The sequence below is a fragment of the Oryctolagus cuniculus genome, chromosome 5 (assembly GCF_964237555.1).
Source record: "Oryctolagus cuniculus chromosome 5, mOryCun1.1, whole genome shotgun sequence".
NCBI classification, from domain to species: Eukaryota; Metazoa; Chordata; class Mammalia; order Lagomorpha; family Leporidae; genus Oryctolagus; species Oryctolagus cuniculus.
Genome location: NC_091436.1, coordinates 116,021,547 through 116,036,888, shown reverse-complemented (window position 1 = coordinate 116,036,888; position 15,342 = coordinate 116,021,547). Strand labels below are relative to the sequence as shown.

Here is a 15,342-nt window from a genome sequence, read left to right as displayed (position 1 = left end):
ATTTCTTTATCTCTCTATGACCAATAACTGTATGATTAGGAAAGACTTAAAGAAGCTGAAAATAGATAACTGATTTTTTTGGTAAAGTTTTAATAATCATTTTTTATTCCTATTCATATTTTTTTAAAGAAGGCTCCAAGTCATAAAATCTTGAAACTATCTTGCCTTGTATTTATGCAACTTGGGATCAATTATGTTGTTTTAAAATAGCCGAAGTTATTTCTGAATGAGAGAATTTATTAAAATTATGCTCTGAAAGTTTCATGGATATCTGAATTCTTTCAGACAATATAGTAACTCAATACTCTGGGAAACAGCTGGTAAGAATGCAATGTTCAAAAACTTCCTCTGGGCTGCTAAAACAGGCATTATAGATTCCTTATTCTGGAAGCCACACTCTTTCTACACAGGTGGTCCCTTCTTGTCCTCCCTTAGTGGATTTTAATTTTCTTTACAATCTGGATCCTAAGAAGGCGAGAACATAGGCACAGCAAGAGGTGGTAAGTTAACCATGAATGAATGAGAGCAAGGCAGAAGGATTCCAAAATCCTCTCAATCTTAGATATTTAGGATAGGGGGATCCTCATTTCTGAACACAAGAGAATTCACAACGATTGCTGTGGGGGCTGAATTTGGCTACATTAGTATTTTGTTTGGATATTTATTTATTTGTGGTAATAAAATAAGGAGTGAAGAATAAAATGTTTACTTGTCATGAATCATTATACAGTTTAGCAATATTGGGCTTGCTTATCTATATGGGAACAGCAGCTGAAGCTGAGTGGCAACAGCACCCTTTAGATAGGACGCTTGTCCTCACTTCTCTGTTTCTATCACCCACCTGTGGTTTGCTCTACACTGACCTCTGGGTGTTTTCACGCATTTCTGCCTGGCCATGAAGGAAATTGAATTTGCCCTGAAGGGCTTCACATCAGTTACGTTTTCTAGTAGTCATACCATTCAAAACATCAAGGGGCTAGGGCAGGAATTGTGGTACAATGGGTTAAGCTGCCACTTGGGATGCCTGTGTCTCTTATCCGAGAGTCTGGGATCAAATCCCATCTCTGCTGTCCATGCAGCTTCCTGCTTATGTGCACCCTAGAGGCAGCTGGTGTTTGGCTCAAGAGCTTGGGTCCCTGCCACATCCACATGGGAGATGTAGTTCCTGATGGCTGGCTGTTGTGGGAATTTGTGGTGTGAATCAGCAACATGGGAGAGCGATCTCTCTCTCCCTCTCCTTTCCTCTGTCTCTGCCTTTCAAATAAAAAAAAAAAACTTAAAATATTTTAACATACATATGAAAATTATACATATTTATGGAGTACCATGTGATTTTTTATATAATGTTTTTGTATAATGTCCAATTAAGGTAAATAAGTCTATCTCTTCAAACATTTAATATATCTTTATGGGGCCGGCACTGTGGTGTAGTGGGTAAAGCTGCCGCCTGCAGTGCTGGCATCCCATATGGGTGCCGGTTCGAGACCTGGCTGCTCCACTTCTGATCCAGCTCTCTGCTGTGGCCTGGGAAAGCGGTGCAAGATGGCCCAAGTCTTTGGGCCCCTGCACCTGTGTGGGAGACCTGGAGGAGGCTCCAGGCTCCAGGCTCGTGGCTTCAAATTGGCGCAGCTCTGACTGTTGCAGCCAATTAGGGAGTGAACCAGTGGATGGAAGACCTCTCTCTCTCTCTCTCTCTCTGCCTCTCCTTCTCTCTCTGTGTAACTCTGACTCTCAAATAAAATAAATATTAAAAAAATATATATTTATGGTAAAACCATACCAATTCCTACCTTCTTGATTTGAAAGGCAGAGAGACAGAGGGAAGGGGGAGAGAGAGAGAGAGAGAGAGAGAGAGAGAGAATATGTGTCCACATTCACATTTACCGGTTCACTCCCCAGATTCCTGTAACAGTCAGGGATGGGTTAGGCCAAAGCTAGGAGACTGGAACTCAATCCAGGTCTCTTAGATCGGTGGCAGGGACCCAAGTACTTGAGCCATTACCTCTTGTCTCCCAAGTTCTACATTAGCAGGAAGCTGAAATGCAAAGTGGAACTGGGACCTTGACATGGGATGCAGACCTCCCAAGCAACATCTTAGCTGCCACGCCAATGACCCACCCCTAGTTGCTTTTTCAAATAGAAAAATATACAGTAAAGTATCTATAGTCATACTGCTGTGCAATAGAATTCCAGAACTTCTTACTCCATCCAGCTATAACTTGAAAGCAGCTTTATAAAAGCAACTGCCTTTGATAGATCGAATTAGAATATCCCCAGCAAGCAGTCACCTGACCACTCTGTCTTTGCTCCAATGAAAAGATCTTCTTGGCTTTCTTTTTTTATTATTCTTCCTGGGTTAGCAATGTTTATGTAAAGCCCAATGTCCTTCAAAATGTCTTCTGTAGAATCTTGTTAAAGGGAATGTTAAAATTGGGTTACCTTAAAAAATCCAGCTTAGAAGTAAAGATAGATTTTTAATTTTTTTTTTAGTGAAAGACTTCTCAGACTTGTACATTGTTGGTCTCTAAGAGGAAGATACATATATGAATCCTGTTTTCAGGACTATTCTGTGGCATGAATGACTTATAGAATAACCTTGGAAAATGCAGATAGGAATTCTTATGGATTTCTCTCATTATTTAATCTTGATTATTCCTGAAGAAGTAGTCATAAGCAAAATTTTTCTTCTTTTTTTAGAAAAGATTTATTTATTTATTTGAAAGTCAGAGTTATACAGAGAGGGGAGGCAGAGAGAGAGGTTTTCCATCTGTGGGTTCACTCCCCAATTGGCTGCAACGGCCGGATCTGCGCTGATCTGAAGCTAGGAGCTTCTTCCTGGTCTCCATGTGAGTGCAGGGGCCCAAGGACTTGTGATATCTTCTACTGCTTTTCCCAAACCATATTAGAGAGCTGGATGGGAAGTAGAACAGCCAGGACTCAAACTGGTGCCCATATGGGATGCCGGCACTACAGTGGTGACTTTACCTGCTATTCCACAGTACTAGCTCCAGTGTTTATTTTTTTTAAAAGACTTTATTTATTTGAAAGGCAGAGTTACAGAGAGAAGGAAAGACAGAGATCTTCCATCTGCTCATTCACTCCCCAAATGTTTGCAACAGCCAGAGGTGGGCCAATCAGGAGCCAGGAGCTCCCTCTGGGCCTCCCACATGGGTGCAGGGGCCCAAGGACTTGTGCCATCCTCCACTGCCTTTCCAGGAACATCAGCAGGGAGCTGGATTGGAAGTGGAGCAGCCAGGGCTTGAACCAGTGCCCATATGGGATGCTGGCATCTCAGAGAGGGGGCTTTAACCCACTGTGCCACAGCACCAGCCCCTGCAAAGTGTTTTATAGAGTACCAATGCACTGATCACTAAATTTAGGGAAATATTCAGGAATAAGCAGACTTAATTAAATCTCCAATAGTGGTCGAAGAAAATGTTCATCACTTTAAAAGAGAAACACCAAGGGCTCACTTGGTAATCCTCCGCCTGCAGCACTGGCATCCCATGTGGGCGCCGGGTTCTAGTCCTGGCTGCTCCTCTTCCAGTCCAGCTCTCTGCTGTGGCCCAGGGGTGCAGTGGAGGATGGCCCAAGTGCTTGGGCCCCTGCACCTGCATGGGATACCAGGAAGAAGCACCTGGCTCCTGACTTTAAATTGGTGCAGCGCCGGCCGTAGCAGCCATTTGGGGAGTGAACCAACGGAAGGAAGACCTTTCTCTCTGTCTCCCTCTCTCACTGTCTATAACTCTACCTGTCAAATAAAAAAAAAATTTTAAATTTAAAAAAGAGAAACATCAATGTTAACATAGAATCAACGATCACAAAAATATGTAGTAATCATAAACAATAGGAAGTGATAAGGAAACTAAGGAGATAATTAATGGGGCAAAGCTTTATTTTCTTTTTTAAAGAATTTTTAAAGTTTTATTTAAAAATTATTTCCATTTTATTTGAAAGGCAGAGAGAAGGAGAGAGGGAGAGAGAGGTACCTTCAGTTTGCTGGTTCACTCTCCAGATGCCTAGCTGAAGCCAGAGACCTGGCTTAATCTGGGTTTCCCATATGGTGGCAAGGACCCAACTACTTAAGCAGTCATCTGCTGTCACCCACAATGTGCATTAGTAGTAAGCTGTTATCAGAAGTGGAGTTAGAATTCAAGCCCAGGTACTCTCTTATGATTTCCAAGCAATATCTTAACTACTGTGGCATTTTAACTGTAGTACCACCTGGGGCAAGAGTCTTTATCATTACTTCTTTTAATGTTCACATTTTATACATAATAGAACATGTGTTATAAGCATATTCTTTTTTTTTTTACAAATGTATTTATTTATTTGAAAGGTAGAATTACAGAAAGGCAGAGGCAAAGGCAGAGAGAGAGAGAGAGAGAGAGAGAGAGAGAGATCTTCCATCTGCTGGTTAACTTCCCAAATGGCTGCCAGCCAGAGCTGGACGAATTCAAAGCCAGGAGCCAGGAGTTTCTTCTGGGTCTCCCGTGTGGTACAGCCCACCATCTTTTTGCTGCTTACCCAGGCACATTAGCAGGGAGCTGGATCAGAAGTGGAGCAGCTTAGGGAGGTCTAAGAACAAAAAATATAACCCAAAATACCTTAAGCAAATTAGGTGGCCACATCTGTTTTTGTGTTCCCTTAGAAAATATTTAAGACTGAGTCAAGAGGCCAAGAATTCTAAACAGCCCATGAGAGAATTCCTACGTGAAAATCCTTGGAGGATCATGAATTTTCCTCTTTTCCTTTTGTAAGAGAAGTGTGCATTTCCTCTTAACCCAAGTAACTCACTCTAGGTCAAATATACAATAAATGAGTAGTTAGTGCTTCTCAAACTTTAATGTGCAAACAAATACCCTGAAAGGCTTTGAGGGAGTCTCTTGAGGAGCTTGATTTGAGTCCCCTGGAATACAATGGTCCAGTGTCTGATCTCTGAGGATGGCTGTTGAGGTTGTACACTGCACAACTTTAGGAGGTCCCAATACATAAACAGTGGTTACAACCACACAATTATACTTGGGAACCCTGGGTGTCTGACTCTCCAAGAAGCCAACTATGGTGGCTGGAACTGCTATTACCTATGAGGAAAGGGGGAAAGGGAGGCACTGAGAGGAAGTACTTTTACCAGCTAAGGGATAAGGAAGTAGGTTTGTTCTGTGAACCCACGTGAGGGGATTGGTCCACAGCCTTATTTAGCAGGTTTCCCATCCCAAAAGGACCTTCTAGAGGGTCCTCCAATTAGAAGTTGATTGTTGATGGTTCCATCTGTGGAAGACTGAGCCTGTTGCCTAACACTCTCACCCGGAGCCCAATTCCAGAGGGGTTGGAGAGCCAGTGAGGGTGGGAAGGGGCAAGGGAAGTTGAAAGACATCAACCATGCTTTCACACTTCCAGGTTCACAGCATGAACTTCTTGGCTGGAATCGGAACTTACCTCTCGGAGGGGATAAGTTTTGAGGTTTGATTATTACATTAAGCTGAACATCTTAATCATCAAAATAAGACTTTTCATAAGGTAAAATGACCTCATGACATTTAACCCCTAAGAACAACTGGAAGAGCTACAAGAGACTTTATTTCTAACAAGGACCGTGTGGAGGAGGAGGGTCAGGCAGGAGACAAAAAATTTCTTTTTCTTCCTATTGAAATTGAAACTTTGAATAATCAGATCACATGGGAAATGTCTAAAAGAGATGCCTATTTATAGTAGAACCACTTTATTTTGAATTAAAGCAAATACACACACACACACACACACACACACAGTCTTCCCCTATCTTTTGATACAGAGCCAAGACTGTGTGTGAACCCAGGTGAATGAATCTATCTTAAACTTACCTACAAAATACTAATTGTGAGTTCCAATACTGGTTTCCTTACATTGAGTTGAAGACTTTAATAAACTGACAAGGCAACTTGAATATAGTTATAAATGTGTATGATTTCTTTGCTCTTGCCTTTTATATTTGTCTCACCCACCCATTTTAAGAAAATTAATTTATCAGTTCTTTCTTTTTTTTTTTTTTTTTTTTTTTTTGACAGGCAGAGTGGACAGTGAGAGAGAGAGACAGAGAGAAAGGTCTTCCTTTGCCGTTGGTTCACCCTCCAATGGCCGCCGCTGCAGCCGGCGCACCGCGCTGATCCGATGGCAGGAGCCAGGATCCAGGTGCTTTTCCTGGTCTCCCATGGGGTGCAGGGCCCAAGCACCTGGGCCATCCTCCACTGCACTCCCTGGCCATAGCAGAGAGCTGGCCTGGAAGAGGGGCAACCAGGACAGAATCCGGCGCCCCGAATTTATCAGTTCTTTCAAAAACATTCAGTTTACTGTTTGACAGAAACAACCCTCTATATATTCATATTTCATTGGTTTATAACTATTTACTACATAATTCAGTAACAAGTACTACTGGTATAAACAATCAGAAGCACATCCTGTGCTGACTCTTGGAAAACAGAGTTGGATTTGTGGGAGCAGCAGCACATTGGTTGTACTGGAGAGCAGCCCCATCATGTGAGTCTTCTGTGTATACTGATCACTGGCCATACATCCTAGTAAGTTGGTAAGTGGAAATCAATAAACACCAATCAACAAGGCTCCACTTATTATTATTATTTTGACAGGCAGAGTTAGACAGTGAGAGAGAGACAGAGAGAAAGGTCTTCCTTCCATTGGTTCACCCCCTAAATGGCTGCTACGGCCGGCACTGTGCCGATCCGAAGCCAGGAGCCAGGCGCTTCCTCCTGGTCTCCCATGTGGGTGCAGGGCCCAAGGACCTGGGCCATCCTCCACTGCACTCCCGGGCCACAGCAGAGAGCTGGCCTGGAAGAGGGGCAACCGGGACAGAATCCAGCGCCCCAACCGGGACTAGAACCCGGGGTGCTGGCACTGCAGGTGGAGATTAGCCAAGTGATCCATGGCGCTGGCCAAGGCTTCACTTTTATAGGTGCAAAATTCAGGTGCCCCATCACAAAACCTATTGATCAAGTACCTACTGTGTGCCAGGCAGGGCTCTGGGCTCTTTACACACACAAGCTTATTTTGCTCTCAGATACTACTTTTCTCCATTTTACAGATATGGAATTTGGCATTTACAGAGGTTAAGTAACTCACTCTAGGTCAAATATACAATAAATGAGTAGTTAGTGCTTCTCAAACTTTAATGTGCAAACAAATACCCTGAAGGATATTACACTAGTCTTCTCTTATTCAAGGGGGATACTTTCCAAGATCTCCAACTGATGCCTGAAATCCCAGATTGTACTGAATATTATATATAGTGTGTTTTTTCTTATATATCCTGCAGTGTTGCCACATAGTACCAGAATTAATCTGTCCTTCCAGCTTTATGCCCTGGTGCTACTCCTTGGCATCACAAGGCTTTTGCTTTGGAGCTGTTATTAAAATAGGGCTTCCTTGAACTCAAGCACTGTGATATCACAACAGTAGATCTGATAACCTAGACAGCTACTGAGTGACTAATGGGCTTGTAGCAGATATAGCTTGGATACACTGGATGAAAGGTGTCTCGGGCAGGGTGGAGTGGGACAGTGGGAAATTTCATTATGTTACTCAGAACAGCTTGCCATTTAAAACTTATGAATTGCATATTTCTGGAATTTTCCATTGAGTATTTTCAAACTACAATTGACTATAGGTAACTGAAGCCAAAGAAAATGAAGCCACAGATAAGGGGAAACTTCTGCATGTAAATGCAGATACTGATGCAGTGGGTCTAGGTTGGGCCTGGATACTGCATTTCTAACATATTCCCCAAAACAGTTGAGGCTGCAGACCACCCTTTGAGATCTTTAAGATTTTTTAAAAGTATTTATTTATTTGAAAGGCAGAGTTAGAGAGATCTTCCATCCGCTAGTTCACTCCCCAAATTGCTGCAATGACCAGGGCTGGGCCAGGCCAAAGCCAGGAGCTTCTTCCAGGTTTCCCACATGGGTGCAGAGGTTCAAGTACTTGGGCCATCTTTCATTTTCCCAGCTGCATTAATAAGGAGCTGGCGTAGAAGTGGAGCAGCTGGGACTAGAACCCGCACCTGTTTGGGACGCTGGCTCTGCAGGCTGTGGCTTTAACCTGCTGTGCCTTAGCACTGGCCCAAGAGATCCCTGTGATTCTAGCTCAGTTGTTTGGAGATGGAGCCCGGGTATTGCTATTTTCATCTTCCTTTTTTTTTTTTTTAAAGATTTTATTTATTTGAGAGGTAGAGTTACAGACAGTGAGAGGGAGGGACAGAGAGAAAGGACTTCCTTCTGTTGGTTCACTCCCCAAATGACCACAACAGCGGGAGCTGCACCAGTCTGAAGTCAGGAGCCAGGAGCTTCTTCCTGGTCTCTCATGCAGGTGGAGGGGTCCAAGCACTTGGGCCATCTTCTACTACTACTTTCCCAGGCCATAGCAGAGAGCTGGATTGGAAGAGGAGCAGCAGGGACTCGAACCAGTGCCCATATGGGATGCCGGCACTGCAGGTGGAGGATTAACCTGTGCCACAGCTCCGGCCCCCGGTATTGTTATTTTCTAAAAGTGCTCCAGGACTTTTGTAGACAGAGTAGAGGTGATGGGTGCTTGGACCTTTGTAAGGTCAGGAAAGCTGAAGTGGCCTGAAATAGAGATTCTACTTAGTTTTTGTATGCTTCAGCTAAAAATGAAATCATTAAAATATGAGAGTAATAAAATTTGGAGCAATATACAAGCTTATGAAATAAAAAGTCAAAGTCCACCCTTCCTTAACATAGGATTCTTTTTTTTTTTTTGCTTTCAAACTTTTATTTAATGAATATAAATTTCCAAAGTACAGCTTATGGATTATAATGGCTTCCCCCCCATAACGTCCCTCCCACCTGCAACCCTCCCCTTTCCCACTCCCTCTCCCCTTCCATTCACATCATGATTCATTTTCGATTCTCTTTATATACAGAAGATCAGTTTAGCATACATTAAGTAAAGATTTCAACAGTTTGCTCCCACACAGAAACATAAAGTGAAAAATACTGTTTGAGTACTAGTTATAGCATTAAATCTCAATGCACAGCACATTAAGGACAGAGATCCTACATGAGGAGTAAGTGCACAGTGACTCCTGTTGTTGACTTAACAAATTGACACTCTTGTTTATGGCATCAGTAATCACCCTAGGCTCTTGTCATGAGCTGCCACGGCTATGGAAGCCCCCTGAGTTCAATGACTCTGATCATATTTAGACAAGGCCATGATCAAAGTGGAAGTTCTCTCCTCCCTTCAGAGAAAGGTACCTCCTTCTTTGATGACCCATTCTGTCCACTGGGATCTCACTCACGGAGATCTTTCATTTAGGTTTCTTTTTTTTCCCCAGAGTGTCTTGGCTTTCCATGCCTGAAATACTCTCATGGGCTTTTCAGCCGGATCCGCATGCCTTAAGGGCTGATTCTGAGGCCAGAGTGCTGTTTAGGACATCTGCCATTCTATGGGTCTGCTGAGTATCTCACTTCCCATAACATAGGATTCTTAAAAATAAAGTAAAATCGGGTTACTTTCTGCATGTAATCATGTAACAGTTTTCCAACTCAGTGAGATGTCATGAGATTCTTCTATAGCAAGTACAAACTACCACAATCTACTTCATCTCATTCCTTTCTTGTTGACAATCCCTGCATTGCATTCCATAGCATGGTAAAACGATAACTCATTTATTCTCTCATAAATAGGTGGACTTCAAGCTGACCTTTTTTGTCAGTTTTACAGATGATGCTTTGTGCACATATCCATGCATGTAAGTCACTCTGTAGAATAGACTTATAGGTGTGGAACTGCTGGGTTATTTCCAAAGCTTTTCTCAAATTGCCTTCAAAATGCACCAAATTATACACTGCCACCACCACATATAAAAATTCATCTTTTCCCTACCATTTTGCAACTACTGAATACTACCAATCTCTTCAATATTAGCAAATCCAGTAAATGAAAAGTGGTTCTTGGTGATGTTTTAATTTGCATGTGTTGATGACTGTGTGAGGATGCATAGCTTTTAATCTATTTTTTAGACAATCCATAGAAGAAGAAATACTTAAGTCTATCTCTGTCCTTTAACCCACAGTTAGCCATGTGGCTGCTTATCTTTTTCTGTCTTAGTCTTTTGTCTGTATATATACTACAGATATTTCCTTCCAAGCCTATTGTTTATTTTCTAATTTGTTTCACAGAAGTACTCCACTTTGATATAGTCAAGTATGTCAACTTTCTTTCACTACTTCTGACTTTTACTTCTTATTTAGGAAAGACTTTCTTGCCCAAGATTATAAAATATATATTACTGGTTTTTCCATCTACTACTTGCATTGATCTGTCATTCATTAGTCCAGCTGATTTCTAATCTGTATGCAAATATATATTTTACTTACGATTTGAAGAAAAGTTCTCTGTCACTTCAAATACCATTCTCAGCACCATTTGTCGAACAAGCCATTGTTACTCTTGGATTTGAAAATCCTCCTAATTATAGTCAATCCCACATACACAGATGTCTCTTTAGCTTTTTAAAGAAAAAAATTATTTTTATTTATTTGAGAGGCAGAGGCAGAGAAAGACAGTAGCGCTGGTTCTACCCAAATGGCTGCAATGGCTGAAGCTGGGCTGCTCTGGAGCCAGGAGCTTCTTCTGGGTCTCCCATGCAGATGCAGGGGCCCAAGAACTTGGGCCATCTTCTACTGCTTTCCCAGGCCACAGCAGAGAGCTGGATCAGAAGAGGAGCAGCTGGGACTCGAAACAGCGCCCGTATGGGATTCTGGCACTCAGGCAATGGCTTTACCCACTACACAACTGTGCCAGTCCCTAGCTCTTTTTTGTGTGCCCAAAGCTATTTTAATTTCTGAAGTCTTAGGACTTCTGTGAAGACAAGTCTTTCTTCATTATTTTTTAGCAGTTCTTCTTCCTTAGCAAATTTTGTATCTACTTCATCTAGAATTCCCATGTTAGGTTCTAAAGCAAAGTCTCATTGGAATTTTTACTGAAATTGTATTTTTTAGAAGATTTATTTATTCATTTGGAAGGCAGAGAGAGGCAGAGGCAGAGAGAGAAAAATCTTCCATCCGCTGGTTCACTCCCTAAATGGCCGCAACAGCCAGAGATGATCCAATTCGAAGCCAGGAGCTTCTTTCGTGTCTCCCATGCACATATAGGGACCCAAGGACTTGGGCCATCCTCCACTGCTTTCCCAGGCCACAGCAGAGAGCCAGATTGGAAGTGGAGCAGCCAGATCTCAAACTGGTGCCCATATGGGCACTGCAGGTGGAGGCTTTACCCACTATGCCACAGCACTGGTCCCTGAAATTGTATTTTAATAGCTTATTACCATGGGGGAGAAATGATATCTTTATAGTATTGAGTGTTCCATGCAGAAACAAGGCATGTTACTCCTTTATTCGGACAAATACTTTATATAATCAGAAATGCAGATTTTGCACATTCTTTTTAAAAATTTATTCCAGAATGAATACACTTAACTGCATATATATATATATATATATATATATTCTAACTCATCATTCTAATGGATTATTGCTGATATATGACAGCTACTGATTTAAATATATTTCTCTCTCTCTAATTTAAGCTGCTTACCAGACTATTTATTAATTTTATTACTTTTGGGACTATCGAGCTTTCATTTGACAAATTTCACTCAGGAAAGTTTCTTCAACTGTGAAACTAACAAGTAAGAGGCAGAAAAAAATCATAAATGTAGGAAAAAATGACCCCAACAAGAAATGGCAACCACTGCTATCACCTTACTTGCATCATTTTTCATTCTTTTTCATTTGTATAGTTTACATTTGCCTAGTTTTTACATTTTTACATGACTATTTACACATCACACATTATAATTAACTGAGTGTGCCTTTTAGAGGAATATATGCATTGAATATGCACAACTGTTTTGCTGGAGATTCACTTGTCTTATAAGGAGCTGTGTACTTCTGACAAAGGACAGAAATGCTAATGTAGTGTCTACTGAGTGTGTCTGAGATTAGTCCGATCCCTTCTTTAGCTGTGGGCCTGGCTTGCTGGCATTTCTGTCACCCAGTTATAGCTCATGGTAATGAAGCCCTCTCTCCCAGCACTGCACATAGCTGCTGACCTCACTGCACACTCAGCCGTTCCATTTCAGGCCTCTGTGGAGTTGCTCTTAAAGCACGGGTGGCATGTGGGGTGAGAGGGTTTATCATTCCATTTAAAAGGCTAAATAGATAGCAAGTCATATAATTGAGTTTTCTAAGAAGATTCTCAAATATTTCTCATGAGGCTCTCAGGCACACAAACCTGGATGTGGTTGGTTTGCATGGGCCGAGTTGCTTTTTATTCCTGTTACTTTGAATTTAATTTCCTCACTTGTTATTTTGTTGCCTAGATGAATTGCCCTTCCATTGCATCAGCTCTACTCATTTACTTTAAAGTAATTTCCTGTATAAATCAGGAGCCACCCACTCTAACTCCCCTGACCAGACTTGCCTTTCACTTCAGCAGGACTGGACAAGGGTATGAAGAAGCCTATATATCACCTATCTAAATATTTTAAAGGCCCAGTAGAGCTTTATACACACATACACACAGCCAGCCTATCCTAGTCCTTTTGACATATCTTTTTAAGCTACCTTTGATCTTCCACTGGGCCTAGAAGTGTACACACCTGGGGCATATTTCATTTTCTGAAGGATGAAGCCAATCAGGTCTGGCCTTTATGCAGGCAATTCCATGGTGCTGGGTGGCTTAGAACACAATTATGGGAAGAACACAGTGGGCAAGTGTCGCTCCCCCTCTTCGCAGAGGAACGACACTAAACCCTGCACTGTTCTTTCGTCTGCTCGGCCCTTCCCGGGTTTGCTGCTGGTCCTTCCCGGGTTGGCTGCCGACCCCTCCACCTCCGTGGAGGGGCAGCTCCCCCTGCCACTTTCCCCACATCCGCGGGGGAGCGGCACACCGCCGGCTGGCTCTCTCGGGGGCTGCTCAGATGTTCCACAGGTGTTCCTTCAGATGTTCCCTGGTGCATGTTGTCTCTCTCCTCCTTTATAGTCCTCTTCCACCAATCCCAACTCTGCTACCCACATGCCGAGCACGCTGCTCTCCTCCAATCAGGAGCAGGATCAGCTCCTGCAGCTTGTCAAACTGATGAGGCAGCTGCATACAGGTTGTTTGGTCTCTTTCTCTCAGCGCCATATTATGGGAGAGCAGATGCATAGAATAAGTCTTAATTCCAGTAACTTAGTCTAGTCCGAGTTGCTCCCCACAGGCAAGTGGGCATGTCCCTTTAGTATTCGGAATTCTAGCCCCCAGAGTGGGTCATGTGGGAGGCCCAGGGCTCTTCTTACTTGGGTATAAAGTAACTCTGGAAAATCCCTGTTTCCTCTCCTCTGCTTAATAGTTTTTCTATCATACCTAGCCCCATTTATTTATTGGTTATCTCTTATTAATGTAAGCTCTATAAGGAAAATATTTTGTTCTGTACGTCTGGGGAATGGATCAGCACCCAGAAGTACCTTGATCAAGGAACAATACTTGTTGAATGAATAAATGAATGAGTGAATGAATTCTGAACTATTTTGAGTAAGGTACATAGCATTAGCCTGAGGGGACTCACACAGGAATTATATTCACATGAGTCTGAAAGTTTACTCCATTTTGTGAGATAGCAACAGACAACATAACTGACTATATCACCAGAATTATGTATTGTATTCCCTATTTATCTGCATCTATCATACTTCAAATGCTGCAATTTCTATATAACATTAACTGGTGAAGTTAGAGTTGAGAATCAAACAAGGTAACATTATTGGTCTAACCATTTTTTTTTAATGTCCCAATTCATTTATTGAGAAGTCCAAGCTTTCCTACTTATTAGAAGTGCTTCCTGGGGGCCAGCATTGTGGTGTAGTGAGTAAGGCTGCCGCCTGTGACACTGGAATCCCATATGGGTACTTGGTTTGTGTTCCAGCTGCTTCACTTCTGATACAGATCCCTGCTAATGGGCCTGAGAAAGCTGCAGCAGGTGGCCCAGGAGCTTCGGTCCCCGGACCCATGTGGGACATACAGATGAAGCTCCTGGCTCTTGGCTTTGGTTTGACTTAGCCCTCCCTGGGGTTGTGGCCATCTGGGGAGTGAACCAGCAAAAGGAAGATTGTGTGTATGTGTGTGTGTAACTTTCAAATAAATATTTAAAACTGTTTCTTTATCAACAAAAATAAATTTACTTGATTTTTGATGTACTCCCGAGCCAAATGCTACATGGTTTTTTTTTTTTTTTTGATTTATTTATTTGAAAGGTAGAGTTAGAGAGGCAGAGGCAGAGAGAGAAAGGTCTTCCATCTGCTGATTCATTCCCCAAATGGCCACAATGGCTGGAGCTGCACCAATCCAAAGCCAGGAGTTTCTTCCAGGTCTCTCATGTGGGTGTAGGGGATCAAGGACTTGGGTCATTTTCCATTGCTTTTACAAGTCACTGGATCAGAAATGGAGCAGCCAGGACTCAAACAAGTGCCTATATGGGATTCCAGCACTGCAGGCAGTGGCTCTACCTGCTATACCACAGTGCGACCCCTGTTTTAATTCTAATAGCTTTAGAATATGTTTTGATATTTGTGTGGACACTTGAAATTTGTTTTGTCAAAGTTTTCCTACTATGTTTTATCTTCCACATGAACTTTATAGCAATCTTTAAAAGTTCCATAAGATAACCCTTTATGATTTTGATTGGTATTCTATTATCTGATTACTTTGTGAGGTATTGATTTTTTCAATATTCAATCATCTGGAGTTTTCCTTTACAGCTTTTTTCAATAGTTTGATGATTTATTTATTTGAAAGGCAGAGTGAGAGAGAGGAGAGACAGAGATCTGCTGGTTCACTCCCCAAATGGCCACAATGGCCAAGGTGGGACCAGTCTGAAGCTAGGAGGCAAGAGCTTCTTCCAGGTCTCCCACGTGGGTACAGGGGCCAAGCACTGGCTATCTTCATCTGCTTTCCCTGGCACATTAGCAGGGAGCTAGATTTGAAGTGGCGCAGCTGGAACTGAATGCCAATGCTACAGGCCATGGCTTAACCTGCTGTGTGGCAGCACTGGCCCATTTTGTGGCTTTTTTGTTTAAAGATTTATTTATTTGAAAGAGTTACAAAAAGAGAGAGGAGAGGCAAAAGAGAGGTCCTCCATTCGCTGGCTCACTCCCCAGTAGGCTGCAACAGCTGGAGCTGTGCCGATATGAAGCCAGGAGCCAGGAGCTTCCTCTGGGTCTCCAATGCAGGTGCAAGGGCCCAAGCATTTGGGCAATCTTCCACTGCTTTTCCAGGCCATAGCAGAGA

The 15,342-nt window shown here is 42.5% G+C and overlaps 1 long non-coding RNA gene across 1 annotated transcript in view; it reads right to left on the bottom strand.

The window, feature by feature from the left end:
• Positions 1–8,182: 8,182 nt before the first annotated feature.
• Positions 8,183–15,342, bottom strand: part of LOC108177435 (uncharacterized) — a 33,743-nt gene continuing 26,583 nt past the window's right edge. The window contains exon 3 of the long non-coding RNA XR_001794233.3: positions 8,183–8,615. This is a non-coding gene — a long non-coding RNA (uncharacterized lncRNA). The remainder of the gene's footprint in view (positions 8,616–15,342) is intronic.